At 46.5% G+C, this 26,819-nt stretch overlaps 2 protein-coding genes across 3 annotated transcripts in view; both read left to right on the top strand.

Moving 5' to 3' along the window:
• LOC135370334 (ATP-dependent RNA helicase DHX8-like) overlaps positions 1-26,819 on the top strand; it is a 164,378-nt gene that overhangs the window by 1,470 nt on the left and 136,089 nt on the right. The gene's annotated exons all lie outside the window — the stretch shown is intronic.
• Positions 23,461-26,819, top strand: part of LOC135370331 (mucin-2-like) — a 43,578-nt gene continuing 40,219 nt past the window's right edge. Inside the window, exon 1 of one of the 2 annotated variants that reach the window (XM_064604050.1) lies at positions 23,461-23,583. The gene's annotated coding sequence lies outside the window, so the exon portion shown is untranslated. Of the gene's footprint in view, positions 23,584-26,630; positions 26,650-26,819 lie in introns of those variants that run through there. The other variant, XM_064604051.1, reaches the window with a different exon arrangement.

The following is a 26,819-nucleotide window of genomic DNA, read 5'->3' as shown; positions in this document are numbered from 1 at the left end:
CGGCGGGTTTATGCCCATTTTACCATCGAACAAATACAAGTCAAAAACAGCAGAAAACCGCAACCTACCGTCATCAGCATCAACAAAGACAAAATCGACTTCGCGAGAGGGCTGCAATGCGCTTTTTCGCGTCCGAAAACAGGTGCGAACAAGTCGATGGCGTATCGGTATGGAAACGTCGGCGACGTTGGCGTACCGAAAATCACCGGCGCCGGCGCGCCGCCTAGACTTTCGCGGACTAGACTTTCGCGTGGCGGCGAAAGTCTAGTCCGAAAACAGGTGCGAACTGGTGCGAACAGGGCAACTGTTTGGAAATGGCGGCGGCGTATCGAAAATTACAGGCGGCGGCTGAACACACGTCTACTTTCCGCCCGTCTCCTCACCACGGTTGCTGGCAGCTAGTCTTGCAACACGAAGCGGAGAACGGGAAGGTGGACGCGCTGTTGCTATGGAGACAGACACCGGACCTCTCGATGACGTCACATATTCTTGGAGAATCCGAAACTATGAGTTTTCGCTGATTCTTTCGGAAATTCGTGGAATCGCGTTATGTTCACTGTTCAATGTTCGCGTTTATGTATTTCGCGTGCCCATTCTTTGAGCGAGGTGGGTAAAGAGATACGAAATAAAATACAAAAGATATTTTAACCCCGAGTGGTACTTCAAGCTACGCTACCCTACACTATTGCACGTGCGTTGGTATAAGTGATATGAAGATGCACGGAATCCAAATGGCTACTATGGGACAGAAACCTACCAACAAACAACTGCGCACGGAACCAAGGTCTGGACGACCTTTTCACGACTCGGTACTGGAGAAACGTGAAGGCGGATATTCTCTAACGTCTCTAACGATTCATCCGTAATGTTCGCGAAACTCGATTAGCGACGGGCTTCAAGGACGTGCGAGGTAAGTGCACGATTCTACATTGTGGTCATCAGGGCCAATCGACGTTTCCTTCTATAAAGAATTAACTTCAGTGCACAATTATTATTCTTTATTTTGCACTGTATATTGTGGCTTGGCCAAACTTCTTTGTCCTTAGACCATTACTATGTCGACATCATTGCGCATACCGTCTTCTGATGCACAACAGTGTCCACCATCCGATACTATAGCTATGGCGAACAAACATTCGTTTTTTTATCGCTGTCGTCACGTGGAATTCGCTACGCTATACGCCACCGAAACATGACAATCATGTAGAACGAAATCATTTTGCAGTATAGTTGATGTTGATGTTGCAGCTACATGGCCACTATTCCACCATCATTTAGCATCGTGGATGCATGTACCTGTTTACTCATTTTTTCTGTTGATTTTCGTAGTTCATTTCTTTGTCTATTATGTTTGCCCTGCGCCTGACCTGTGATTTAAATTGTATTTTAAATGCAGTTAATTACATTACTTTATATCATAGATCGAGAAGTTACTCGTCAAAAAGAACTCGTTACAACTTAAGTTACCGTGTGAAAAATGTAACTAAGTTAATAACGAAGTTCTTCTGCCCGAAATGTAACTCACAGTTACGGAGTTACTTAAAAAAAGAACGAGTTACTACCAAGTTACTTCGGACACTAAATAGCACTACACAGGTGCAGCACACGAGAGCAGTTGAGTTAGACCTTGAGTTGCCTGGGGAGGAGTGCAACACGCCTAGATCGTTTTCGTTTATGTCCAACTATTCGAACGCTTTGCATCTTACTCCCTGTGGGGTGCACAATGGTTGAGGTTCATTTCAATGGCAGCGGTTCTTACTTCCTGAATAGAATACTGTCATTGATTGAATATCACGCTTTATGGCATAAAATGTCATGAAAGAACCGGAGAGAAAGCAAGAAAATATGTGGACGTGAGTGAAAAGCGAATTAAAAGTAACTCGGAACTTAGTGTAAGTTACTATGGCAAAATTACCTGAAAAAGGAACGAGTTCCTCTGAAAGTTACCACAGCGCAAAAGTACCGAGTTAAGTTACAAGTTACCAAAAAAAAAAAAAAAGAAGCTTAGTTACAGGAACGAGTTACCTGTAACGAGTTACCTCGAACTATGCTTTATATGTTATCGTGCATACTAATAGCACTAACAGTGCCTGTATCACCGTGACGGAAGTATGGGTTGTGCTCCAGCTTAGAAACAATCTGCAACAGTTCGGGGAGTCGTATGTGTGTACATGATTGGGGGGGGGGGGAGCAGTGTTATGGTAGTTTTGAAATTTTTCTTTAATAAACTTTTTGTTTTTTGGCGGGGGGAACGTGGGAGGGGGCTCAGTCTGTGAGTAACAGAGCTCGTCGGGGAGAGCGTTCAATTACTCGTTTTACATCTCACAGTTCAGTTCGATTCAAGTGAACTCAAAAAAATGTAAAAAAAAAAGGAAAGCGAACATGTATTAGAAAAATAGAAAATAGGCAAACCAACGTGGCTAATACATTGGACCGAGAATATGAAGCAAGAATCGCATGAAAGCAACACAGTGAAAACGACAGGCACGCTGGACAAGAACAAGAGGGCAAAAGTCAAGATGTCAGCGTCCACCGCAAATTGACCGATATATAATATCAGAGCATGACTGACTTTTTCCGAAGATTAAAAAAAAACAAAAAACATCATACAAAAAGCAAGATAATGCATATAATACGATACTTTGGGTCATGCGGTACTTCGTAATTAAATTGGAAGACCCAAAACTCCAGTTTTCAGCACACGCATAGATTTCTTAAATCTATTTATCAACTAATCAACACAGGCAGTAAATGAAATATGAACTGAATTGACTCAAATTGAACTAAATTCCAATCGAAGCACCTCGGTGCCTCAATGCGATCCTTCGACATCCGTCCTGACACGCTGTTCCGGCGTGTGTTGCCGTAGTTTACAAATTTCTCTCTCCGTAACAAGTTGCAAGCGGAAGTATGGGAAATAGGTCGTCATTGTATACTGGCAGGTAATCCGCGGAAGGATGGGAGATCCAGGCTATGATTTGCGAAGCCCAACACACACCTAATTGGCTTGCAGTGGGTGTGCCAGCGCTGTCACATAAAATAAAATGTATACCGTTGAACATTACCGATTCAAAATCTCTCCCTTTCACGCATTTAAATGACAGTCCCGAAGGGTTGTAAAGTATATCAGAAGGAGGTCTCCCAGACGCACCGCAATTTGTTTCCCGTCTCGTGGGTGATACGCGAGGTCCGCGGGCATTACGACCTGCCTCGTACTCTGGCAATGCGTAAACGTGTCACGGCTTTCTTGTTTTTCATCGCAAATTGATCGCGATCTTGAGCCCAGTATACGCCAGCGTGAAATACGGAGTGAGGAAGCCCCGATGCTCGACTTTCCGTTGTTGCGTAACGCGCGATTATTATTTATTTTATTTATAGCAAATACCTGAAAAGACCCAATAGGGGTGTAACATTGAGGGCGGGGAAGGGGGTTTGGGAGTTGGAACTACAACACGTAAGCAGAAGAAAACCGCAACAAGACAAACAACAATAACAATAGATGCGGGTGATCTTGGATCAGTCAGGGTATAACACATAATCACAGCACAGCTGACTGAGTACCTCTGTACATGTAACTGCAAATTATGTCACCTGATTAAGTTCATATTCACGGGTTAGCACTTAACCTAGGACTTTACGGCTTTAGAGCATTTGTCAAGAATGCTCGATAAAGATTTTGCCAAAAAAGCAAGACACAGATACAGTACTAAACAGTGAAATGCAAAACTGATACAAACTACATTCGCAATGTACTTGATGAATACTTGAAGTACTTTGCCTAGTACTTTGTACTTTACTTCAAGTACATTTGGAATTGGGTACCTTGTACTGTAGTTGTAGTTTTGAGGTACTTTGCCCATCATTGCAAAAGACCCTTTAGGGGGTAATGTTGAGGGGAGGGGAGCTGGAACTACAACACGTAAGCAGAAGAAAACAGCAACAACACAAACAACAACAACAATAGGTGCTGACGATGAGATGGGGTGTTTCACCGCGGCGGTGCGGTACCCTACCCCATTGCACGTGGAACATTATATGAAGACGATGAAGTGAAGGAAAGATGAAAACAGGAACAAATTACAGCGTGTGGGAACAACCTAGTGGACGACAGGAAGCCCACGAACAGGTGAAGAACTCGACGATGGAATACAGGATCTTCATGGGGGCCGATGAGTGCAGCTAAGTTGAGCGGTCCCTTGTTGACACGAGCAAGCTCCTCACAAAGTATCCGCAACAAGAACAGTGTATGATCCATTATATAATGAGTCAATATCGAGGAATATAGCAATGTCACGGCGAACCCGGGAGGTACCCGGGTTCGAATCCCGGTGCCGGCTGTGCTGTCTGGGGTTTTTCCTGGGTTTTCCTCAGACGTTTTCAGACATATGTCGGCACAGTTCCCTTAGAAGTCGGCCCAGGACGCACATTTCCCCAGGGTGTCAGTCGTGACGTTGCCCACATCTGTGAGGTCGACAACGGCGAGCCCTTTCACCATCACCACCACCACCACCACCACCACCACCACGGCGCAAACAAGAGCGGAGATTAATGCGACAATTCCTCGTTATTCGTCACGAACTTCGAAAAAAAAAAAAAAACAGTCTATGGTGCATTATAGAATGCACTACGCACTACTGTGCAGTTTCTATAGCTCACAAGGGCCAATTGCAAAGCTTATTCGGAATCTCACCCTGTCAAAACGGTTTTTACATTTCACCGTGTGATGCCTGGAGCCCGCAACATCCCATGTCATCATCACTTCTCCTGACGATGACAAAGTTCCGCGGCATGCCGCTACAAATCGTGCACAACGCGGTCGAGGAAAAGCTGAACGGCGGCTTCCCCCGCAGCGCGGCAAGAATTTTCCGCTCCGCATACGCGTTACCGCGCGCTTTCGCCGACATGCGCTCTCGGAGCGGGGAGCGGCAAACGGAAAACGGAGAGAGTGTCCTCACCGACGTCCTCCGTTTTCTCGAGACAAACTGACGAGGGCGAGGGAACCGAGACATCCACTGTGCGCTACAAGGCAATCGCTTGTTTTCATGCGCGATGGACCCTGGTCTTGTTCTTCCCTTTGATTGGTTGGTTGCTACCGTCCCCCGGTCTTCAGTCGCGACTGCTTAGACGGCGCCGGACAACGGGCCTCCGGCATTCTCCAAGTGACATTTCTGCCGTTGCGGGCTCCCGCCCGGCAGTGGGAACGACGCCGATGTTCACAGGACGGTGTACGCTCTAAAAACAGAACTTCATCGCATAAGGGGCTAAGAACCAACCGTCGTGATGTCCTTCTGTGTCCTGATTTGTTGAAAATGGAAGGCGCACGCCTTTTTGTGACAGTTATGCAATGCTGCTGTCAAACACACACACACACACACACACACACACACAGACAGAGAGAGAGAGAGAGAGAGAAGGAGATAAAACGTACGGCCTGGTCTCTCAACCAATCAGAATCGAGAACTGTATCATACGGCGCAATGGTTGTCACACGGCGTGTTGTGAGGTGAAGTTTCATTTGTAGATTGCAGGGGTACCTGAATTGAACCTGAACCTGAATGAAGAATCGTTATGTTGAAATATCGAATCGAAAACGAAGCGAATAGTTATATAACAGGATCAGATACATGTGCAGCACGGATATATAACATGTGTACAGCACGTATATAATGTAATGTATTCATACGGATCAGAATATGAAGTAGCTCCGTGTTTGCTCTATGCCCTCTCTTGAGGCGTTTTCGACGTGACGTGTGCAGCTTCGGAAATATTCCAATATATTCGGTTTGAAAGCAACATCGATACGATCCGACATTCGAATACAGAGTTCCACATTCGAGTCACATATCGAATCGAACATATATTTACTTCGGTATTCGAAAATTTCGAATGTTCGCACAGGCCTAACTGTAGCAGCGTAAGCGGACGAAGACGATACACAGGCAGCGCTTTATGAACACTTGATTTCAGGTCATGGGGTTTATAACATGTTGGCAAATAAATACCAAAGGTATTGCGACGTCGTCGTTCTGCTGCACGCCTCCTTTTTTTTATCAAGCTCGATCTCTCTTTATGCTGTCCACCCTGCGCCTCCCTGTATTCTATACTTGTCAAGGAAGCTTATCTTTCCCAACGGCAGCGTTACTGGCAACTTGCGAGCCCACGTTTTCTGACCTAGCTACGTAAGCAGATAAGCTTCATGAACGTTTCTTCGGTTGGTAGATCGCCGTGCCAGATACGCTTTCAAAGGATTGTCTGCAGCCGCACGGGCTGTGGTGTGTTCTGTGTTTGCAAGTACGGCGCGCTTTTTGTGCCAGTATTGAGGGAAACAACAACAACAACTACGGACTATTTTTAGTCCGTCCAACTCCAACAACAACTACTACGTGAATGACGATGGGATGAGGTGATGGAGGGGGGGGGGGTATGTTTATTGAAAAAAAAACAAGGAAAGGTTAGTCAGGCAGAAACCGACTTGCTATTCCTTTCATAAAAAGAAAAAAAAAGAAAGAAAACGAAAAATGAAAGAAACGAAAAGGAAGAAAACGAAAAAGGAAAGAAACGAAAAGAAAGAAAACGAAAGGAAAGAAAACAAAAAAAGGAAAGAAATCGTAAAAAATCAAAGAAAACTAAAAAAGGAAAGAAAACGAAAAGAAAGAAAGAAAAGAGAGAGAGAGAGAGAGAGAAAAGAAACACGCACATGAAGGCTCGTCAATCTGCCCTACGTAAACCATAATGGCATTTATCGCTACGCATTGGATGCAAACTCCCTTTGCCGAGTTTTTTTTTTTTTCACCAACGTATAACTGGAGCATGGGATGCGGAGTTGCTGGTCTCACAGTATAGTGAATCAGAACCCTCCACATTATTTTTTTGCTCGAATCGATCGATCAATTAATCTCTTTTCCGCCATTTCACGTTTTTTGGTACGCTCTTAGAACACGGAGCGGGGGGCAAATCAAATATTGGCGACAATGCTTCACTGTTCATTCTACGGTGTTCATCCACGCTTTTCGACATCTGCACGGAAAATGGTCCAGGATCAACGGTGCACTTCGTTAATTATTCCTTTATTCTTGATTCTTTCTTTATTCTTTAATTATAATACATGTGAGACAAAAATTCAACGATATTGCGGGTTCGCCTGCGTAGTCAACACTAAAGGCGGTATCCCATAACACAACAACAACTAAATCATGACTATGGCCTGGGGTGATTCACCGCTTGAGAGCAGTACACTACCCCATTACACGAGAAACATGAGATGTGAAATATGAAAATGAAGTTATGTGCAAGTACAACTCTTGAACTCCCGTCCTCTGGTTGCGCAACGTTACGTCACACTAAAGGGAGAAGCACATGAAAGAAGCGCCAATGGTCCTTGAGATGCAGGGGAGGACCCTATAGGGCGTCTGGAGCAAGCCGGTAGCCAAGAGGAACTCCAAGAACATCAGAAGACCTTGACGGTGTTGCACATGGCTCTGACATGGGCCAAGAATTGCAGCCAGGTTGAACGTCTGTCGGCTAGCACCACTCAGCTGAGCACAGAGTTGCCGTCTCTCCGTTTCGTAGAGCTTACATTCTATTAGGACGTGCTCAACGTTCGCTACGACGCCACATTTGGAGCATGGGCAGCTGTCACAGTATCCGATTCGGCACTTGAATTGGGAAGTGAAGGCTACGTTGAGACGAAGCCTGTGCAGGAGGGACGTAAAATAGCGTGGTAAACGGCCAGGAACTGAGAAGGACATAGTGGGGTCCACCGAATACATGAGAGACCTGTCAGTGATGTCCCGGCTCCACTGCTGGCGAGCTAGTGGCTGAATGAGCTCATTCAGAAGTGATCTCCAGTCTCCTCTTGATAACACCTTTGGTACAACAGTCCGAGACTGCTGGGCAGCCGTTGCCGCTCTGTCGGCTTCTTCGTTTCCGCTCAAACCACAGTGACCCGCGCGGGACCCACTGCAGGGATATATATGATGACCGTGATCGCTTAGACGCTGAACCTGATGGAGGATATCAGTGACAACTGGGGCGAGTGATCCACGTATTCCCATCTTGGCTATACATTGAAGAGCAGCCTTCGAATCTATGTAGATGACCCAGGCCCGCGGATCGTCACAGGACGGCTTACGTAGAAACAACAGGATAGCATATAACTCAGCCGACGTTGATAATGTGCGGTGTGAGAGACGGTGTCCATGTGACACACCGTCAGTTGGAATAACAGATGCAGACGATGAACATTCATGACTGGAGGATCCGTCAGTGAAAACTGCAGTGTGGTCAGAATACCGACTGTGCATCATATCCGCTGCAAGCTGTTTCAGAACTGATGTAGGCACTTGGTTTCGTTTGACATTAAGACCAGGAATTGACAATGCGATCGATGGTACTGGGAGCGACCACGGAGGCGTCGTGGACACCACTGACCTTGCAGAAAACGGGAGAACCTTATGTTTCACTTCCATGAAACAGTTGTATGCGTCACATTGCTTCCGGCGACAAACTTTTGCTATTAGTGGATGGCGGCGGTGGTGTGCTATGAGGCGCAAGTAATGGCGAATAGTGGGTAATAAGTGGGAAATAGTAATGGCGAAATGGGTATTTCGCGGGCTTCTGCTATCACCATCCGCGTTTCCGCAGCTCTCGGGACGCCAAGACATACTCTAGAATACACTAGAGTGCTAGAATACACCGCAGTCGTTGTTCTTGCGTCTGTGAAATTCCGTGCATATATATATGTATTGGCATCATCGTAGAAGACCAGTCATATTGGCTGGCTCCCTTTAACGCAACAAACGCACTAGTCTACAACCATCGCAACGCCAACACCCAAAGACGAGCTCACGGCAGGTCTGGGATTGATATACGTGCTAGACGCCACCTCGCGACAAACCAAAACTCACGGAGAGTTGCTCGTGGGACAGCAGCACGAAGGATATTAGAAGCGGATGACATACCTACCATTGCTTTCTTCGAAGAGGGTCGCTGATGTTTGCCACCGCCTACCAAACTGGACGGCCCCAAGAACTGCTCTCTCCCCATATAACACTCTACGGATGCCCGCTCTGACCCTGTTCAGTACCTCAACGGCGGTGCGAGCACGGCCACCGTGCTCAGCTATGCAGCGTGCTATCCAGACCTGGTAGTTTATTTCTAGTGCCAGGAGTACAAACTAGCGTCTATCGCAGACCGGAACTGGGAGCGAGCTCAGTAACTGGACCGTGCCCCACCGAATGAACGGAATGCCGTAAAGCACCTCAGCCTTGTGCCACAAAAAATCCGGGAGTAGACAGTTGCGAAAAGCGTGCTTCGACGTTTCAAAGGTAGGGCAGAAAGGGCAAAAAGGCCTGGTCAAACCAAAGCGGCAAAATTCCGTGCAAGACTGGTAGGCTATATAGCAGAGTCCCTCAGACTAGGGCACGCGACAAGCGACACGCTATAGATTATGTCACTGTAGCCAATGTCACGGGTGCAGCTGCCCGATCCATTTGCGAGGCGGGAGCAGCTAGCGACGAAACTATCACTTGCGAGAGAAAAGTCCGTACTTTCACAATCGATTATGCGGCGTATCAAGTGTCATGAAATTTCGATTGAACCGCCGCAGGAAAACAAACACTGAGAGATATCTGCATGGTGATGGCGCTGTAGTTCTTTCCGTTTCCACACCATGTGCAAGAGATTTTGGTCACACGCGATAACCGTTTATTCAAACGGCTGCTTTCCTCCTACAAGCTCTAAATTTCATTGTAACAAAGTTGACTTGCCACCCACGCTACACTGTTATCCTCACATCTCCATGCTTTACTTAATCTTTACTGAAATCACTTAATCGTCCGCTCCAGTTCCGCCAAATCTAGCGGATTTGGGCTCGCGCCGTGCAAATAAGGTCTCTGACGACAAGCGACGAATATGTGCTGGCTCCTTCCGACACCTCAACAACGCAACACTAAAGGAGCAAGGAAATTGCTTATAAAATTGCACCAAACCCTATGTGATTCATCATTCAAGCGCCATATGAACTGTGTGTTTTATCACTATGGAATCGTACCAAGTATCCTACAAGGCCAGCAGTGCAAGATGCAGCGAAACCTTGGAAGTGCGCACTGGTGTGATGTAGGGGGTGAAAGATGGTCTCTTATTTGGCACTGAACACGTATGTACGTCTGCGACGACCAAGGCAGTATAGACATCATGCTAGCAGAAGACAGCTGAGTGGCGGCTCTCCCGTCACGGAATAAATCGCGCGGAACCAGCACAGGGAGGGGGGGGGGAGGCTTAAAATAGGCATTCAAGAAGGTAAAATAACCTTAGTGATGAGCATCATGGCAGCATTTTCATTTTAGTGTAACGAATGAAAAGAAAAGAAACCAAGATGAGATTGACGTAAGGGCCTTTGCATCGCACGCGATTGGCAGTATATACACACTTCGAATAATAGTACTTGAATCGCGTGCATTCAGTTTGCAGGGTCAACATGAGACTTCGCATAGAGCACTAATCTGAAAACGCAATTTTCTTACAGCGGTGTGCTACTGTATTGGGGTCTTTTACCTTTCAGGAGTTGAGTTGAGTTGACAAGAGAGAGAGGGGAAAAAAACGAGAAATAGTGACCCATTACGAGAGCCGGCTACTCCAGGTCACTTAGGAAAATACAAATGACTATCTAGGTACAATAATGCCAATGAGACAAAAGACATTGAGTCAGTCACTCACACAGACTGTCCACACACACTGTCAGTCACTCTGTGTCCACCAACTTGGAGCCTGCGCAAAATCGCACAAACGCCTGCATCACGTGGAACTGATGATCGGGTGTCTAAGGGTCCAGAACCTTAACAACATCAAATGGTCTGTCTGCCATCCAGCCGAGCTAAGGAAGCTAGTCTGTACTGCTGATACCGTGGACAGGATAACAAGACACCTTTCAGAAACTAGCATACGAACTTCAGTATCCCATTGACCTCACTTACTGAATATGCTATGAGCACTTATACTGTACTGTACCAGCCCTCTTGTCCAACACTCCTTCCAGCTGTCTCAACTTCATTTGACCACGTCTGCCATAGTTGTTGCACGGCGCAGCACATAATTAAAAGAAAAAAATCTATATACCAGCGGCATGTACATGGCCGTGGTGGTAGCCAAGGTCTCGCTGAAGACTCGGAGGTGGTGGTTCGAATCCTACCACTGGCTGTGCTGTCTGAGGTTGTCCCTGGATTTTCCGAAGACTTTCCAGACGAATGTCGGTGCGGTTCTCCATGAAGTCGGCCCAGGACGCATACTAACCCCCCTGTCCTTCCCCACTCCTTCCTGCTGTCCTCCCTCCATCTGTCCACATCTGTACAGCGCTCATAGCCACAGTTGCTTCGCGGCGCTAACACGGAACTAAAAAAAATATATACTGTAATGCTCCTGACACACTCCTTTCAAGCTTAGCCTGTGCTGTGTGCGCTGACGAATTACCTAAAGGACACCACTTCATGAAATAATCTGCTTTCACACGGGCGTCCAGGAACAGCTGGTCGCACAAGTGCGACCTTTTTTTTTCTCTTCTATTTCTATTCTATTCCATTCAAGCTTAACGAAACACGTCAAATAATCGGCTTAATTAAACCGGTCAGAATCCCAACGTCACAGTTAGATGTGTGGGAAAAGGTCACAAGGCAGATGTTTCACGTCCGCCACTGAAAGTATTCTTCCTACCCACGCCAACGCGCTCACAGGACCTTTTGTATGTAGAACCAATGGAGAAATCACGTAATAGTGACCACTTATACTCGGGGCGCACAGTTGTTTAGGCGGCTGCTTATTGGGCAACTTCTCGGCGGCATGCTGCATTCGAGATTAATTCCAGATGACCCCAGCGAGACATCTTAGGAGTATTCTCGCAGAATAAACATCTATTTCTGGAACATAATCTTACGCATTCGAGCAATAGGGAAATTATTACGGCAATTACTGTTGCACTTGCATTCTGCCGTTACTTGTATAATCGGGGCGAGGCTCGTAATTCGCCAACCTACGTCTTACGTCGTAAATCCTTTCACGCTATAACGTACATTACGCATTATATTCGACTGTTCATAATGCTTTCGCCCTGCATTAAAACACGTTATATAACTTTCGCTGTTGTGTCGCACGTACCAGTCGTGCCGAAGTGACAGATTGATTTGTTATAATGATTTGTACAGCCAGTCACGTAAGAAGCTTACCGTGTTATTAGAATGGGTGAAAGTCCTCATGGCGGGGAAAGCGTCTATGCCCCTGCTGAGACTCGTGACCGAGAAATCCTTGAGAATGGTAGGGGGCACGGTGGTGATTGCTTCTGTCAAATGCAAATGGAGTATACGGTCATATACGGTGATGACCGCTCCCCTGGCGGTTCCATAAAATTTTGTTATGTGAAACACTGCAGAACAAAATGTTCGCTTTGTATAAAAAAAAAAAGAAGAAAAGGGAAAGAAAAGAAGAAGAACCATAAGCTGAACCCCGTTGTGCCCCTGAGAAGGACGTCTCTTGGAAAGGAGCTTCCGTCGGGTGATCACGCGGCAACGCAGCGTCTCCTTTTGGATGCAGGTCTTTTTCGAAATCGAGGAGATAACTGGATCACAGGAGGAGAAAAACGTGACAACTTCTATAGTTGCCACGTATAGGTCAACACAGCGTATGATAAAGGATGGTAGAAGGGTGGTAAAAGCAATTGTCATATACATCCAAGTTGCTACAAAAAGGCGTACGCACCCCTCGCTCACCGAATCAGAAGCATGTAGCGCTTTCGTTCGTGGCAGAGTGAGGTGGCAGGTAGAACTTTGCAACCTTTTAGGCACAACATATGCGACAACTATTACCTCCTAAAAGGATGTAGCTGCTTCACCCTGATCGAGTCATCCCCATATCATCGTCATCATGTATTTCTCTCTCTCTCTTTATAAGATCGTATAGGACCAAAAAGGATTGGCCTCGAAAGCAGCACCAGTCGATGATTGGCAACTCATATAGTTCCCCGAGCGATTTTTGATTCAATACTCTCGCACGGAGGTATTCGGTACCCACCACGTGACTGGAGACGCCATTATACTGCCAATTTGTCGAAGGCGGGTTCGCGTCGTGTTTTCTTGCGTTTTTTTTTCCTTCTTTACAACGTATTGAGCGGCAAGTATTCGCGTTATTCTTATCTCTGTTGAGGCGCTCTTTTGTCAGCTGCGGCACGAACTCCTTTCAATATATATAGTGTCCTTCAAGATCGTGGAGGGCTCGTCTTCGAAGGCATTTGAACTCTCCCGTATTGTCAGGGCTATTTACTCGCTCGTCAGACAACACTCCACTGTGGCCTAGTGGAGAGAGCGCCTGCTTATCCCTTGCTGGTTCGATACCAGTTCGCGTGGCTGAGTGGTTAACGTGCTGACCACGTCACGGCGGGACTGGGAGGTTTCGAATCCATGGTGCCTGGTGTGCTGCCTGTTTTTTTTTCTTCTGAGTTTTCCTCAGACGCAGTCAGGCATGTATTGGCACAATTCTCTTAGAAGTCGGCCTATTGGACGCACATTCTCCCCAGTTGCCGTTGCCCACCTTTGTGAGGCCGACAACGGCAAGCTCTTTCACTAGCACCGCCACCACGTTGCTCGTTCAAACCTATACAAGTGGGCACAAGAGGAATATGTCAGCCTTTTTGTATTATTATTTTATTAGCAGGATGAAAGACTGACTAGGAACGTTACCGCGTATAGGACGTCTTTCGTCCTTGCAAATTATCGGGAATTAATGTGACTTTCCCTCTCCCTTTCACCATTCGAAAGATGTAGGTTTAGGTCCAACGAGCACATAATGCAATTTTTCGCTCCGGGGAGCAGTGGTCCCTCTCGATAAAGTAATTGGATAACACGATGGATGAATGGATGTAGAAAAAAAAAAAAAAAAAAAGAGAAAATGTTGAGAGGACAGAAAACGAGTCTCGCTGTGATAAATTGATTTATTCATTTACCTATTTACTATATACAACATTTACTACTATACAACTATACTTACTATATACAAGGAGGTACGCCTTTTTGTAGCAATTTGGATATATGATAATTGCTTTTACCACCCTTTTACACCCTTTATCGGCCGCTATGTTGACCCGGGTGATGACTATACACTCTAAGAAAAAAGAGGAGTAATTTTACTCCTTTTAGGGACTAAATGCATTGCCACAAAAAATAGTCCATTTCGGGAGTAAATGCTCGGGAGTAAATGAATGTCTCGATCAGAGTGGGGACTGGATTTCACGCTCTGTTCCCAGAGTCCCGGGTACAGAATCCATATGCATGAATGAAATTACTTTGAATTAAACCGTCAACTGTGATACATCGAGTGATATAAGATGTTGCGACATGCATGGGGCACAACTTGCGAAGAAAGCGCTACTGTTGCTAACTGTTTCTTACTCGCTGTGGGTCGAAAATTGCGAAGTTGGCAGAGTTACACAGGTGTGTGCACGCCTGTATATGCCTGTGCGTGCATACACCGGTGGGTGTCGTAAGGAGGTGTCTTCAGTCGCCCGAAGACATCACTATCGGGGAAAAAGCTGCGTGCTGATGGGCGCTCAAAGCGGCTCTGTCTGCTTCTTCATCGCTGCTGATGCCGACATGTCCGGGGATCCACTGCAATGCGACAGCGTGCCCTGCAATGGCCGCCTTCTGATAAACTTGCAGGATGTCAAAAACAACAGGACCGAGGGACCCACGTATCCCCAAGTTGGCCACACACTGGAGCGCCGGTGTTGAGTCTGTAAAGACGACCCAGGACTGAGCTGGACTGGCTGATATTTTTTGCATTGCAAAGAGAATGGCGTAGAGCACTGGCACACGTAGACGATGTTCTGGGAGAAAGACTCTGACCACAGGAGACTGACTGAGATGGGATGACAAATGCCGAGGACGAGCCATCCCGAGTACATGACCCGTCAGTGAAAACCGACGTTGACGCCGTGTACTTGTCATTCATCATGCCCAGGGTAAGCTGCTTGGGGACACACGGGGCTGTATCGCTTTTCCTTCCATGCAGGCTAACTACAGGCTGACAGGCTGACAGGCTGACAGTTAGGCGGGTGACTGGGCTTGACATTGACCATGGAGGGGCACTGGGAGCCACTGTCTTCACCACGAAACGCGGAACGCTAGGCTTCTGCTGAGCCATCACCGGGCGGATCTTGCAATGCTTGCGCCTCAGGATCTTCGATACGAGCGGATCCCGCCGATGATGGGATAAAAGGCGGAGGAAAAGTCGGCAGGCCTCACCGTAGCGAAGATCGTCCAGCGGGGTGCCCTTGGCTTCAGCAATAACTGCTCGGGTCTCTGCTGCTCGGGGGACGCCAAGGCACACACGAAGGCTTCGCGCCAGGAGGCACTGCAACCTATGATCTGAAGATGTCGGCAGGCCATTAAGCACCGGCAAACTATTCGTGAGGGACCCTCGAACCAAAGCCCTGTGGACGGCCAACAGAGAGCTCGTGTCACTGCCCCATCTCATGCCTGTCAAGCGACGGATCACCGCAATCCAACGGTGGATCTTGATCTCGAAGCTTGCAATATGCTTCCGCCAAGAGAGCCCGGTATCAACAGTGAAACCGAGGAACCTATGGTGCCATGAATGGTATGCCAGCAACCGAAAGATGGAAGGGCCGCATGTTCCGCCTCGTAAAAGGGAGTATTTACACAACGATCGTTATCGTTATATTTAAAGTTCGCGCGCTTGTGTGTACGATCGCTGCGTCGAAGTCGGAACCAATCGCGCCATGATTTCGCAGCCGCTTTTGTCTTCCGAAAGTCACAAAAAGATGGTGCCCGAGCCATGCAATTCGTTGGTGAGTGGCGCGTTATTACCGAGGGTTCTCCTTACCGATGTGGCGGCATGTGGCTCGGGGTGATTGTGCGTCCTGGGCTGACTTCACAGGGATCTGTGCCTGCATTTACCAAGTCCGTGTCGCACAGGAAATGTTTACGAGTATTTTTTTTGACTTAGAACTAGTGCCATGACCGGCGATGCCGTATCATGAAGTTGACGGCAACTTTAAACTCTAACGATTTCAGAACTAGTCAAGGTATGGCAATTTGTCAGTAACGAAGCGTAAAAAAAAAACAGAAAATACTGAAAGTTTTATTTCGTAATGTACTCGTTACCGCCCTTCGGCAATGGTGGGGGAGGAGGTATACGTTGAGATATACCGGTACATTGAGGGCACGAATGTCGTCGTAGCACAGGTATCGTCTCTTGCAGTCAAATAAATGAGTTGTCGAACCATTCGTCTAACGACCTCTAGCGGTACGTATATATATATATATATAAATATATATATATTTACAATTTGATCGTGCCCTCCCAGCCAAGGACAGCTGTTTCGGTCTACTTGGACCTCGTCAGCCTGGCGCAGGGAAGTGACACGATCTTGGATCGGCGCAACAGTGCGCCTCGGCGAGACGTCAATGTTCCACGGTGACGGCGTCACCTGTGGAGGCCGCAGTGCAAGCCAGCAAGTACATATACAAAGGGAAAATAGCCGAAGCTCTGTAGCTGCACGTTGAGCACATGTTTACAATTTGCACGATCAAATTGTAAACATGTGCTCAACGTGCAGCTACAGAGCTTCGGCTATTTTCCCTTTGTATATATATATATATATATACGATAAAAATCAATTACGCATTCGAAAGTGATACGGGATATAGTACGCCAGAATGTGAATTTTTTTGATGGAGCAAAAACGACGGAAATGCAATCGAAAACAACTAAAACGTGCCCTACAGGAAAGAGACGGCTCTAAGGGATGTAAATGGCTCCACGCACTGCTGCGGAACGTTCTAGACCTTACACACAGCTGCAGAAAAGAAAAAAGAAGAAAGAAAGAAAAAGAAAGATAGGAAGCCGCTCGCCCTAACAACGACATTACATCACCAAGGTCAATGACGTCGGGTGTTACGGCTACAAAACGAGCCAAAGTGAGTCCGCAGCTCTGCGTCAAAGCCAACGGCTGTGACCCCGAGCGCGGCCACCGGCATCACTTTTTTTTTGGCACACACTGGATAGTACACTTCGGGGGACTTGAGGCATCTTGTGTGCCAGCAAAGGAGGAGAAGAAACACAAGAAGAAGAAGAAGAAGGAGAGAGAAAAAAGTTACTCGCAGATGCTTCGAGTACAACGCGGACTTGCTTAAGAACACCACTTGGAAATATTCTTTCGATGAACTCACTAGATAGCAAAAAAATAAAATAAAATAAAATAAATAAAAAAAAAACAGGAAAGAAAAAATGCAAACCAAAATTTGTAACATATGTAAGTTAACGCACTTGTTGGCGAATTGTTTGCTTTGCGCGAGTAAAAAGTATATTTTGCACTCCTACAGAATCAAAAGTGCTCGAGAACTCGTCTCGGATGACGTTTCTGCTGCTAGGTGGCGTTGCACTTGACGTTCTTAGTCAATCAATCAATCAATCAATCAATCAATCAATCAATCAATCAATCAATCAATCAATCAATCAATCAATCAATCAATCAATCAATCAATCAATCAATCAATCAATCAATCAATCAATCAATCAATCAATCGATCGATCGATCGATCGATAGATAGATCGATAGATAGATAGATAGAGTATATTGTTAATCAAACAAAGTACATACAGTGCATATACAGATGGAGGTCCTATAGTGTTAAAAACTAGTTGTCGAATGAACTAATCGGATAACTTCGTAGCTGCAAACTATAAACTTGCTGAGGGGTCACCGATATGCCTGTCGATTCATGAGTTTTCACTTTCCGTGGTTCATACCGGTGGGGCAAGCCGACGTCCCGTTTGGCTGACCTTTCCCCCGTTTTTTTTTTCCCTTTTCGTCTAATAAATATATCCCCCCTCCCCATGTGGGGCCATGTATCGTTCAGTGCCCATCGTACGCCCCTTGGTTTCAACAAATCAGCAGAGAGAAGGGTGTCATTCGAGATGATGGCTAATCAGGAGGTGAAGGTACTGTCATTTCGTTTAATGCATTAAGTTTGCCGTGTGGCTATAGGACCTTTTGGTGTTGAGAATGTTCTGGGGAGCTGGCCAAAGCAGCACCAACAACCTACCCTACGTACGTGCTGAAATAATCTTTGAAACCGCTCAATGCTTTCACACATCGACGCCATGGAGCAGCTAGTCGCACCAGACGTGCGTTTCCATTTTCCTCTTTTTCCTCTACTTGTAACCTAACTTAATCGTGCGCAAATATAAAAATAAAAACAAAAATAAAAAGAAAAGAAAAGGACACAACACGTGCTATGTGATGACCTCTGTTTAATTTAGAGTGTATCTCTCTAAGAACAGAGCTTCACCGCACAGCACGCTCCCAGTCAACCATCATCCCGAATGGCAGCGTTCTCTCCCTTGATCTGATGAAAACGGGGGGCGTACGCCATTTTTGTAGCATGGTGGAGTTCATAATTGCCACAAAAATGGCGCACGCTCCCGTTTTCAGCAAATCAGGGGAATGAACGATGTCACTCTGAATGACAGCCTCTTGGGAGCGTGCGATGAAGTTCATAACGCTGTCACTTATTATTATTTTTTTGCCAGCACTATCACCTTGTCACCCTCGAGCGTCAGGCCAACACAGCAGGGGCCGTACGATAACGATGTTTGTATCGAAATTATAGATATTTTGCCCCAATGATTAAAATATATCGATATTTTATCTATCTATCAATGTCTATCAATGTTGTTTTTTTTTCTATCACGGAAATGCTTACCGATAAAACCGCCAAGATTTTTTTTACAGGAACATACATTTACGATGCATATTCTTCTTCCTGAGAATATCGACACATATGTATCTTAATACCCCCAAGGGCCCTTACGAACAATGACACACATGACACGCCGACACCAGCGAAAGTGAATGTTGGCTAGAGTTGAAAATCGACCCGGAGGTTGTTCGCTCTGTTGTGATATTTCGTGTTTAATTTTCGTTATCAGTCATTGACTCTTTGTTTGTAGGTAGCTCTCCTGGCAATACAGCTCTCCTGCTTGATGACAACACACTCTTTGTCTACGCTCTTGTCTCCCTTCAAATCCGCGTATTGATCTTTCGCGGTGGAGGGAGGCGAAAGGGAGCCGGTCCTTCATATTTGGAGAAGGGCCCCTTGATAACGCGGTCCGCCCCTGGGTGGTCCGTGTCTTTGAACGCGCGGCCGAAGATCTTTTCTTGACTCTTTTTTTCTATGGTAAACAAAATCTACTCTTTGCGGGCGACTTCAACTGCACGATTGACCGACAGCACGGCAGACAAGCGAATGGAGAACTTGAGCGCTTGGTAAATTCGGTTGGTTTCATTGGTGCTTGGTCGCACGTCGACGGGAATACCTATGAATTCACCTGGGTTGATTCCCGGGATCGCCACAGCCGATTGGACAGATTTTACGTCTCGCCAGGGCTGTCGGGTTTCATCACCCGCTGTATGACGCGACCTGCTGGGGATCTCACGGATCATGTTGGTGTTCCATTATCTTTATCTGGCCTTCTAAATTTTCGCTCTGGCTCCAGTTTTTGGCGCTTGAACGTGTCTTTGCTAAACGACCCCGAAATTAAAAACGACGTAAAAAATTGGCTTGCGGATGTTTGTTCCGCGCCCGATTTCGGGTCTAGTCACTGGGAGACTCTAAAGCTGGACGCAGCGCACCGTTTTCGGCATTGGGGCAGACAGCGCGCGCGTGAACACCGGCTGTGTAGAGATGCACTCAGGCAGGTGGTAGCTGTGATTCGCCACCCTGACTCACGTAGTCCTGAATCTGCATCCGATATCGAGGACGTGCGGAGGCGCCTAGCCTCTCTGCGAATGGAGTCCTGGCGCAAATTTGTTGCGCAACGCAACGTGGTGCGCTGGTGCCGGGAGGCATATTGCTCCCGAGTGTTACTCAAGCGCTATGTGGCAGAAAATCCGGACTTCGGAATTACTGAGCTCCGGTCAGCTGACGGCTCAATTCTGACTGATCCCGGTGACATTCAGGAAGCAATTTCAGGAGCATTGCGCGGCCCTTTATCAGGAGTCACCTCACGACGAGCCTGTTGTTAGTCGAGAGTGCCCACTGCCGGCGAAACAGTGGTGGAATTTTCTTTCGTCTTCCGGCCATGATGCCAATACATACATACATAGGTAGTTCCACGCCGCCTGCTTGATGACAATACACATTTGCAGTCCGACCGATACAATGTCGTCGGGGCAGTACAGCTTGCGGTGCTGTTCCGGGAAGATCTTTTCTTGATCTTTTGCATGTCCGCTTCTGGACCGTCTGGCTCGGTTCGGAGTCGCCACTCCTTTCTGTCCATTCTGTGCTTGTCACGAAACTGCAGTGCCCGATACGCTTTGGCACAGAGTTGAGGTGTACTGTTCGGACTGCCACGCATTCGGTGGACTGTCATCGAAACGCTCTTCCAGCCTCCCGCCCCGCGTCGCGATAGGAAACGGTTCCTTCTTCTGGCAGTTGAGATCAACTACCAGGTGTGCATTTCTCGCGGCATTGCAGCACAAGGCGGCCGCGTCCATACTGTAGCAGAAGTGCTAGACCTTGTTCGAGTAGGGGTTCGTCGCGCTCTTCGTAGAGAGAGAGCTGTGCTAGGAGCTGTGCACTTTGCAAGGCGATGGCAGACATCTTCGGTTCTCTTTGAAGATAATAGAGGTATGTATCTGCTTCACTTTTAGGTGGCCATGCAGGGTGTGCCGTTGTCGCGTACGCGACTTTCCGCGAGTCTTCGTTCGTTACATGGTGACATCCAGCAGACATATTAATCTAGATATCGTATTGCTCTAGAGTTGGCATCTAGCTTAGTTTAGTCCGAGTGAAACGTTAGAGGGAGCCAGTCTGTGTGGCTGGTCTTCCGCTCCGATGCCAATTCAAATATTTTTTATTTGCTAGGTAGCTCTCCTGCCTGATGACAATAGATTCCTACCTCCATATGTAGTTCGCCTGCTTGATGACAATGCACATATACAGTCGTGCCACGTTAATATGGACACTTTCGTCCCCGACCAAAATTGTCCATAAATCGAATCGTCCATATTATCGAATACCAAGGAAATAACAAAAACAATGCTGAAGGTATATTGAAAAAATTCCCGAATTAGTGCCTGCTTGAAGACATGCCTGGTTGCACATTAGCAAAACGTCGCAAACACGTAGAGCCTGCAGCCCATTGTCCTCGAAGAATTGAAGAGCCGTCTGTAGTCCCACTTCAGCCATAGCAGACGTGACCGTTCGCTCGGCGTTGCTGAAGTCGTCGCCGCCAGAGCCTGACAACTGCCTTGACAACTGTGCAGCCTCATCTGTTCTCGTAAGCTGTCGAGTGACTGCACCATGCTTAACTAGAGGAACAACTTTCTGCACAAGGGTCAATCGCCCATGGACGTGTTTGGAACAGTCATGACGTCATACAGGATTTTCCTGGTTCCTCATGTCCACAAATAACCCCCTTTCCTCTTATAGTACTTGTGTACGGTTGCGAAGGAGAGGGCATACGTCCCTACGCAAGGGAACGTCCTACTTTCAAAAGTTCTCCCGAAAAGAACGTGGAGAGAAGCTTGACACCCGTACACAAACCGTACATAATAACGAGACAAAAATACGTGGACTGCATATGGTTTGTACCTTGATGCACCGTCCATTGTCCGAAAAGCGAGTTTCCATATTAACGAGACAAAAATGCATTGGAAAAGTTTGGTCGTCACAAAAATCGTCCATAATTTGAGTTGTCCATATTAACGGGGTCCATATTAACAAGGCACGACTGTATTTGCTGTCTTGGCGTCGAATCACTGCGGGCTGGCTAGGTGCCGGTCGCGCCAGTCTTCAGTGGAAGTTGGCCCACGATGTTCTTCCCTTTTGCGAGCGATAGCGACGTTTTCATATTTCTTGCGGGATGTGTGAAACGTTCCCCTTTTGCTGTGGCCCAGGTTAACGCAAGTATTTGATCTCCTGGCTGTCTCTTGGGCCGCCGTGCGGTTCCTAGAACCGTTGCCGTTTCCGCGCACTCAGCGCAAACAATTGGCTTTGCTAATTACGGAGATAAACTTTCAAATTTGGATCCGTCGTTGCCGGCTGGCTTTCGGTGGCCCAGACTTCGGAGACGCAGCTATGTTCCAGGCTGTCAGGGCAGGCCTTCGTAGCCACATCGCCCGTGAGGAAGCACTGTACGGCCTTCTGGAGTGCTCTCCCCGCATGACTGACGTCTACTCGACTTTTCCGTCACGCTCAGGGTGAGTGGCAAGTCATGTTCTAGCCAGCTTGCTAGGACTGTACTGTCCTCCGCAGTGACTCTGCCGCGTTTGGACTACTCGCATGGTATGGGCAGTCCGAAAAGCAAACTCTACGACACTCTTAGAAATGAACTTCACCACATAGCACGCTCCTAGTCAACCATCATCCCGAATGACAACGTTCTCGCCCTAGATTTGTTGAAAACGGGAGGAGGAGCCTATTTTGTGCCGCGCATAATGGCACAAAATAGGCTCCTCCTCCCGTTTTCAGCAAAGCAGGGGCGAGAACGTTGTCATTCGGGATGATGGTTGGCTAGGAGCGTGCTATGTGGTGAAGTTCATTTCTAAGAGTGTAGAGAGTGTTGTTATCTAGCTTGTGGGATTGTAACGTGCAGTTAGTGTCACTGCAAAGGGGACTACCTCCCATTGGTAGTTCGCCTGCTTGATGACAATACAATATATTGGCTATGCTGCTGGTAATATATGACGCGAGCGTCCCATCTACAGTTAGTAGTGCAACATACGTATCGACAAAGTATCGATATTTGTAATCAATTCCAATCTATGCTCATCGATATTCGATTCCAGATGACAGACACCCCCACCTGCTGCCACTGTGGTGCTCTTGAGGATCTGGAGCACATTCTTCTTCATTGCCCTCACTACGAACCTTCCCGAACCACACTCTCCGAGTCTCTTCGTCAGCTGGACTCTCGCCCTTTCTCCCTACCGAAATTGCTTGGTCCCTGGCCCAATCCAGCCCAGCAACGCTCTGCGCTCAAAGCTCTTCTGACATTTCTGGACACCATCGGACTTCGATCGTTATCGTGAATGGGCTCGTTATTTTATTCCCCCCATTCCATCCAGCAATGGGGTAGAGTATCGCCTGTGGCGATGAAACTCCCCACTCTCCAAGGCCGAAAATAAAGTTGTTGTTGTTTCAGATGACGGATACTCATCGACGATGAGGATCCCGATACTTCTGCACCTCTACAGCACACGGACAATACCCTCCAGGACTTCCCAACGCACCCCGCTGGAACGTATAGTGTGCGGGTTCACGGTCGCGGCCGCCGACATAACGGGAGCAGACACGGACGACACGTAACCGTTCCCGATAGATCTCCCACGTGGGAGAGAGTTGCACTCTTTCGCTATTGAGCCAAGAAGTAAGAACGCGGGCTGTGAGGAGGACATTTTGCACTCTCACTGCAAGGGAAGAATTGGAGTGAGACTAGGCCGCCTTCCAGAAAGGTTTCCGCTACCACTCTTGGATGTGCATCCCGCCGCTGCATCGCACGTTCAAAGGTCAGCAGGTATGTGGGACTCAAGTTTTCTTTTCGTTTATAATCACCGCTGCTCGAGAGCTTCCTCAACATCCATGCTTCATGAGTAGATTATAAAGAGAAAAAAAAAAAACGTTCTGCGTGATCGTTTCTTTCATGATTTTGTGCACCGATGTTATCTCGTCGTGTTGGGATAATGCGTCAATAATGTGACGCAAGTATAGGTTTGAGAACGACATGCAACTCGTCGCCGCTGCTAAATACACTGTACCTATTAGGTAAACATAAACACTCGAGGGTTCATGTTAAAAAAGATGTTTACGCGAAGGCCCCCTACGATCCTTCGGTTCATAGCTGCCGAACTGTTGATGATCGCGTGGAAGACAGCTTGCTGCCCGATATCACATGTGGACTTTTAGTTGTCGTCATCCACTACATTTTCTAAGGACTTGAATATAGCCTCATATAGCCTCACTCAGCACCTTATCATTTCTTATCTCGTAATGACCAGCGTGCCCTCTGGGGAAGCAAGCCACCAATTAAGTTTAAAAATTCCTTACAGTCATCCCGTCTGCATGTATTTCTTGCTGTTGCGTGTTTAATATACGACATCGTAAACTTGTTTAGCCACGAGATCGATTATATATAGGAGCCAATATGAAACCGCACTGAAGAGTAAAGTGTTAGGCTCTGATGTATTTATTCATGCGCGAACAAATATAGAAAATTATCGCATTCGACACGTGTTTGCGCTGTAGAAGTCTGTCCGAGCTGTTTACAGTAATTTGTGATATTAATGTCAATGCGTACAGTCAATAACCACTCTTTATTATTTGTTCTCATCACGAATTGTAATACGATGGATCTATGATTAAAGGCGGTGGCGACTTGAACTTCTTATGGTAACATTCCATTCTAAAAGAAATAAAAAAAACAGCGCTTAAACTACATAAAATAAACGAAGAGAGCAGACAAGACACAGCACTGACTGTCAGTGATTAGTCAGTGATTCGTTTTTACGATCGATCTGTTTCACACATATCTTGCATGCGCAACTCTGTCTATGCAGTTATTTCGCAGTCTTTTTTTAGAAATATGTTCTAAGAGGTTGATAGACGAGACACAGAAATACTTTTGAAAAAAAAAAAAAAACCCTACTGCGGCGAGCTATTTCAGAACGCTTGTTGCCAAATGTAAGCTCTCCTCACTTACCGATGAGCTTGACAAGTTTGAAAGATGACCGCAAGTCACGAGCTTGTCTTTGGACTGTCCAACGCATCAGTGTATGTACATCAGAAGCCCTTGACTATGGAAATACCTACACAGCCCGTACGGCACAGGAGGAGGTTATTCGTGTTCCATGGTGTATACCACGAATGCTAAAAGTGTCAGATTTCGATTGAAGTCTATAGCAGTTTTGACTTTTGCGCTTTCCTTTTCCTCGGTGTTGTCGTTTCGTTTATCAGCAGGTCAACTTATTATCTATACATCGTAGTGGTACTAGCGGAGCAGGACACTGCAAAAGAAAACAATTTCAATCTCAACTAAAATAACGTATTTCAAGTGTCCGTTGGCGCAAATAGAGTCCGGAGGATAGTCATTCTATATGTCTTGGTGTCATGAAACTTCCCAAGCAGCACAATGTACTGAAAGTCGAGTGCAATAGGGGAGCACGGGTAGGTGGAAGGCCTTGAACACACTCGGGACACTGAAGAACATTGATAAGACACATACCGTCCACCCCTATTGCACTCAACTTTCAGTACATTTTGCTGCTTGGGTTATGCACTAGCTCGATATATACGTAATTTTTTGTTGACAGTGTTGATAGTGTAGTCTCCACGGAGCACCATCAAAAACGTGACATTTTCTTTGGTGGCTGGTAAACCAGAGTCCGCAGTGTTGTAGCCAAATTGTCAGTGTGGTCTTCTGGTCACTGAGGTGCCAAAGTGAAAGTTGGTACACAGGGAGTATGCATATCGTCTTCATATCCCATGTTGGTTTTGGCCTAGAGGAAGACGTTTGTTCGTTTGTTTGTTTGTAAGGAAAAAAAGAGAGGACAAATTGAACTCGTCTACCTACTTGTTCCGCTAATCCTAACATAACTTCTCCCCCCCCCCCCAGAAAAAACGAAAAAACAAAAACAAAAAAAAACGAAACTTCTCAGGTGCCCTACTCGCACGTTCGCTATTTACTATTCACATGTTCGCTATTCAGAAGTCCACTATTCACATGTTCACTAGAAGTCCACTATTCACAACTATTCACTGTTCACAAGTATCCCAAGCTCTACAGAGAATCCTAGAAGGTTGTGTCCATCCCACAGCTCTGAACAAATTTCACAAGTGCCGCCAAGGCAGCATCCCTCGTGTTCGGTGCCCGAAGTCCCAACACCTTCACTACATCGAAGACTCTGCTGTCTAGTCGAGCAAGTGTAGCTTTCAGTGTAGCTATTTGATACGCATACCTGCATTATAATATGCTCACTATCTTCCACCGTTGCACAAACCAAGGAAGACGTCTTAAATGCGTTTTTGTACAATTTTCCTACAATGTGGAACAGTGTTCTTCACAGCGTTACGGATATTAATAACATAAGACGAAGAGTAACATTCATAATGAGTATTAAAGTAACCCGTTGAGGAGACCATGTAAAACAATGGAGAACAATGCTAAATTCGCAGCAAAATGGAAGCCCTATTTGAATGCATATAACATTGTCAGTACATCAGTTTACTGTGGAAAAATTTAACTTCGTATGCACAGTGCTTCACGCAATAACAATCTTTAATTGCTCCTGAGATCTCATCGTCATCATCACTTGGTCTGGAGATAAAACTTGAAATTTCAAGACGTGCATCGGACTTCGAAACTGGATGTTAACCGCGAAATTTAACGGCCATTTTTATATGCTATCGACTGCTCGACTATACGCTCTTCAAGAGGCAGAGCAAGGAGCGCGATAGGAAATGTCAAAGGCAGTAGCTTCCGGCGCCATTACTACGGAGTTTCCCGGTATTGATGCGATTGCAGAACGTACTAGACGTCATATGCTCCAGCGTCCTTGCTCTTTATCCAATATCAATATCAATAAAGGTAAGCGAACATGCACGTTTCCTAGCTCCAAAAGTAAGCCGTACACCGTATACGTCATTAATTTGACGGTATTAATAGTTCGCAAGCTCCGACGGAAGCATGTTTGCGAAATATTTCTCGGGACATTAATTTCCCGAGGCACATTCTTTTTGGTTCTATACCATACTGAG

Source organism: Ornithodoros turicata, chromosome 10 (assembly GCF_037126465.1).
Source record: "Ornithodoros turicata isolate Travis chromosome 10, ASM3712646v1, whole genome shotgun sequence".
Classification (NCBI taxonomy): Eukaryota; Metazoa; Arthropoda; class Arachnida; order Ixodida; family Argasidae; genus Ornithodoros; species Ornithodoros turicata.
The sequence above is the reverse complement of the archived record's forward strand: the minus strand, read 5'-3'. Positions and strand labels throughout refer to the sequence as shown.